Here is a 5,000-nt window from a genome sequence, read left to right on the forward strand (position 1 = left end):
GAAGCCGCAATGCATATTCAATATTATGTTATTAATAAATAGTAAAATCAAATCAAAATCACTTTATTCACATATCAGAGAGTTTACACGTTCATATCGTTCGCGTGCACCACACATACGGCAGTCGGCGTCGAGAGTCGAGTCCGTAGCGAACGGTTCGCGACGCCGAATTCAACGCCGCTCAAGTTTTTTCTTGTAAAAAGAGTGAAAAACGCACGCGACAAAAATACAAAAACGCGCACAACACCAACCACCCCCAGCCACAACAACTGCTGCTGTTTTATTATTCTCGTCGTCGTCATCGTCATTCATATTTTATTTAATATATATTTATATTTGAGTAAGTTTGTGAATGCGCGCGATGATAACGACGATGATATAATAACAATACGGTTGTTGGTACTCTCGGGGCAGAGAGCTGGTGTGTCTGTGTCTGTGTTTGTGTCGCGCGTTGTTTTATATGTTCTTTTTTTACAATATAAAAAATGAGACAGACTCACCGCGCTGTGTCGATCGAGCGTTTTCGAGTTTCCCTATGCGGATGATATTTGATTTGGTGATTTGAAAGGTTTTTTGTGATTTCGTTTCTCATAATTCCTCTCTTCACTCTCTCTACAGTATCATACGCTGCGGCGATCCTCGTCACGTTGAAAGCGATCGTGTAAATTTTTTGCGCGCACCAAGACGCCGACTGGGCTTCGACGGTTTCCCTCTGTTAAGATTTTTAACGTGAGGGCCCGCAAGCCGGAACGCGTCGCGCATTTCACGCGTGCGAGACGTTCACGCTCCTCTCAAGCACCGGGCGTCGATCCGATTTGTGATCACGACGTGTACCGATATTAATACGTTGATACCGCTTCTATTGCGTGTCATCATTTTTATTATTACCCGAAGGGACTCTCGTTACTGAACTTTCATAACATACAATCGGCCCATCGCCGATTTATGATTCGTTCAACGCGCACCGTATGCCTTTGAGATATATAGTATACAGTGCGCGAACGGATATCTCACGATATGTTCAAGATGTCATAGTCGCGACGCCCTAAGGGGAGATCGCGACGCATGACGCGCTGAGGGCGACAACAATCGTTGTTTGCAGCAGCTCCCTGGTTGATCCTGCCAGTAGTTATATGCTTGTCTCAAAGATTAAGCCATGCATGTCTCAGTGCAAGCCGTATTAAGGCGATACCGCGAATGGCTCAATATATCAGTTTTGGTTCCTTAGATCTTACTCAGTTACTTGGATAACTGTGGTAATTCTAGAGCTAATACATGCAATCAGAGCTCTGACCAGTGATGGGATGAGTGCTTTTATTAGATCAAAACCAATCGACGGAGGGCCTCGCGTCCGAAGTCGTTAATTTTGATGAATCTGGATAACTTTTGCCGATCGCATGGTCCAGTACCGGCGACGCATCTTTCAAATGTCTGCCTTATCAACTTTCGATGGTAGTTTCTGCGACTACCATGGTTGTCACGGGTAACGGGGAATCAGGGTTCGATTCCGGAGAGGGAGCCTGAGAAACGGCTACCACATCCAAGGAAGGCAGCAGGCGCGCAAATTACCCACTCCCGGCACGGGGAGGTAGTGACGAAAAATAACGATACGGGACTCTTACGAGGCCTCGTAATCGGAATGAGTACACTTTAAATATTTTAACGAGGAACAATTGGAGGGCAAGTCTGGTGCCAGCAGCCGCGGTAATTCCAGCTCCAATAGCGTATACTAAAATTGTTGCGGTTAAAAAGCTCGTAGTTGCATTTGTGCGCCGCGCTGTCGGTGCATCGCATCCGCGGTGATACTGACACGTCTGCGGAGCATATCGTCGGTGAGCCGGCGGTAAAACGCCGGTTCAATATCAAAATCCTATCGCGGTGCTCTTCAGTGAGTGTCGAGATGGGCCGACAATTTTACTTTGAACAAATTAGAGTGCTCAAAGCGGGCTCAAAATGCCGCTTGAATATTTCGTGCATGGAATAATAGAATATGATCTCGGTTCTATTTTGTTGGTTTTCAGAACTCCGAGGTAATGATTAATAGGGATAACTGGGGGCATTCGTATTGCGACGTTAGAGGTGAAATTCTTGGATCGTCGCAAGACGAACATCAGCGAAAGCATTTGCCAAAGGTGTTTTCATCAATCAAGAACGAAAGTTAGAGGTTCGAAGGCGATTAGATACCGCCCTAGTTCTAACCGTAAATATGTCATCTAGCGATCCGCCGACGTTACTACAATGGCTCGGCGGGCAGCTTCCGGGAAACCAAAGATTTTGGACTCCGGGGGGAGTATGGTTGCAAAGCTGAAACTTAAAGGAATTGACGGAAGGGCACCACCAGGAGTGGAGCCTGCGGCTTAATTTGACTCAACACGGGAAATCTCACCAGGCCCGGACACCGGAAGGATTGACAGATTAACAGCTCTTTCTTGATTCGGTGGGTGGTGGTGCATGGCCGTTCTTAGTTGGTGGAGCGATTTGTCTGGTTAATTCCGGTAACGAACGAGACTCTAGCCTGCTAAATAGGCGTCGTCATTTAGGTGTGCGCGGCTTCAGGGTCGCGCAACTCACTGGCGGCGTATTAAAATTCTTCTTAGAGGGACCGGCGGCTTCGAGCCGCACGAGATTGAGCAATAACAGGTCTGTGATGCCCTTAGATGTCCTGGGCCGCACGCGCGCTACACTGAAGGAATCAACATGTTCTCCCTGGCCTAGAGGCCCGGGCAACCCGTTGAAACTCCTTCGTGCTGGGGATTGGGGTTTGCAATTATCCCCCATAAACGAGGAATTCCTAGTAAGCGCGAGTCATAAGCTCGCGTTGATTACGTCCCTGCCCTTTGTACACACCGCCCGTCGCTACTACCGATTGAATGATTTAGTGAGGTCTTCGGACCGACACGCGGTGGCTTCGCGGCCGTCGGCGTTGCTGGGAAGTTGACCAAACTTGATCATTTAGAGGAAGTAAAAGTCGTAACAAGGTTTCCGTAGGGGAACCTGCGGAAGGATCATTAACGTGTAACGGTCGCGTGCGCGAGCGTTGTCGCCGACACGCTTCGCTCACAGCCGACTGTTGACGATGATAACTTCAATCACGTGTCAATCACTGATTATTTTCGCGCTCGCGATGTGCTCTCTGTGCTACGTTGTCGCGTTTGCCGCGCGCGCGCTGACATCTCCCGCCGCATGTCCGGCACGACGTCTCCGGCACGACGCTTCGGCGGGCGCGGTTCGCATGTACGCGACGCGCGTGCGTCTCGCGACGCGCTCATGTCGAGTGCGAAGCGAGTCGAGATCACGACGTACGCGCAATGCGTGCGTCACATAATATTTTGTTACACACAGAGATCGTTCACGTATTTTCTAAATATAAAAAACTATTACCCTGAACGGTGGATCACTTGGCTCGCGGGTCGATGAAGAACGCAGTTAACTGCGCGTCATAGTGTGAACTGCAGGACACATTTGAACATCGACATTTCGAACGCACATTGCGGTCCGTGGAGAAATATCCAGGACCACTCCTGTCTGAGGGCCGGCTGCATAAAAGAATACGACGACGCCGTCGCTGTATGCTGACAACACTGTTTGCGCGCCTAAAAAACGTGTAAAACGAGTGACGGTCTTCGGGCCGGGCTCGGGTAAACCCCGCCGGTTTTCCGGGGCCCGCTCGATCCGTTCGAAAATGTAAAATAAGCCGCAACGCGTGGTGCTGCTCGCGTGCAACGCCGTCTCCGCCTCACGCCCGACGTGGGTCACGGAGACGGGCGCGGTACCGGGGCGCGCTCGTTCGCTGTCACACGCGGATATCTCGTGATTAATTTTAATTAATCTATGCAGAGCTCTCTATGTGAACGGCGTGCGTGGCTGCGCCTTCGGTTCGCGTCCCGTGCGCTGCACGTGTTATTTCGGCCCGACGTGAGCGTGCAAACGAGTAGGCGGACTCGACGTCCGAAGGGCGCTTCGATCGCGGTACGTGCGCGGGTCGACGATACGTCGTTGAGACTTATTGGCGGCGCGCGCACGACGGTGTCGCTGCGCTGACGGATATCGTGTCTGCCTCATACTTTTTATCGTTGGCCTCAGATCAGGGAGGATCACCCGCCGAATTTAAGCATATTAGTAAGCGGAGGAAAAGAAACTAACCAGGATTCCCTCAGTAGCGGCGAGCGAACAGGGATAAGCCCAGCGCCGAATCCCGCGGTCGTCACGGTCGCGGGACATGTGGTGTTAGGGAGGTTCCGCTTTCTCGCGGTCGCCGCTCCCGTCCAAGTTCGTCTTGAACGGGGCCGTTTTCCCATAGAGGGTGCCAGGCCCGTAGCGACGGAGCGAGTCCGCGAGAGGGACTCTCCTCAGAGTCGGGTTGCTTGAGAGTGCAGCCCTAAGTGGGTGGTAAACTCCATCTAAGGCTAAATATAACCGCGAGACCGATAGCGAACAAGTACCGTGAGGGAAAGTTGAAAAGAACTTTGAAGAGAGAGTTCAAGAGTACGTGAAACCGTTCAGGGGTAAACCTGCGAAACTCGAATGAACGAACGGAGAGATTCATCGTCACTCCGGGGCGTACGGCGGCGTGCCGCGATGTGCGCGAGACTCGTGCTCGCGTTCACCGGTCGCCGCCGTTGACGCACCCGGACGGCGTGCACTTCTCTCTTAGTACACATTATGCATCGCGACCCGTTCGTCTGTTCGGCCTAAGCGTTGTCCGGGAGCCGGGCGGCTGCGCGTTCACGCGCACAGCCGTCCGACCGTGACGATCGCCGGCCGGCGGCGGACGGTACTTGTCATGAAACGCGCACGCGTCTCCATCCGGGGACGCGTCCGGCCCGACGCGAGCGAGAGTCGTCGTCGACATCCTGCCCTTGTGCGGATGCTGACGCGACGCCGCTGTCGTCGCAGCCGTGTAGTCTCGGACTGTGCGCGTATCAGTCGGCGATGTTACTGTTTCGGGCACTCGCAGGACCCGTCTTGAAACACGGACCAAGGAGTCTAGCATGTGTGCG

General features: G+C 52.2%; 3 non-coding genes across 3 annotated transcripts in view; all 3 read left to right on the forward strand.

Annotated features, from left to right (window-relative positions):
- The first annotated feature begins 1,106 nt into the window (after positions 1 to 1,106).
- LOC126977652 (small subunit ribosomal RNA) lies at positions 1,107 to 3,011 on the forward strand. Its single transcript, XR_007732327.1, has one exon. It is a non-coding gene; the product is annotated as a small subunit ribosomal RNA (ribosomal RNA).
- A 367-nt stretch (positions 3,012 to 3,378) lies between these two features.
- Positions 3,379 to 3,535, forward strand: LOC126977580 (5.8S ribosomal RNA). Its single transcript, XR_007732254.1, has one exon. It is a non-coding gene; the product is annotated as a 5.8S ribosomal RNA (ribosomal RNA).
- A 539-nt stretch (positions 3,536 to 4,074) lies between these two features.
- LOC126977706 (large subunit ribosomal RNA) overlaps positions 4,075 to 5,000 on the forward strand; it is a 3,975-nt gene continuing 3,049 nt past the window's right edge. Inside the window, exon 1 of the ribosomal RNA XR_007732377.1 lies at positions 4,075 to 5,000. This exon is cut by the window's right edge and continues 3,049 nt beyond it. This is a non-coding gene — a ribosomal RNA (large subunit ribosomal RNA).

The sequence above is a fragment of the Leptidea sinapis genome, chromosome 45 (assembly GCF_905404315.1).
Source record: "Leptidea sinapis chromosome 45, ilLepSina1.1, whole genome shotgun sequence".
NCBI classification, from domain to species: domain Eukaryota; kingdom Metazoa; phylum Arthropoda; class Insecta; order Lepidoptera; family Pieridae; genus Leptidea; species Leptidea sinapis.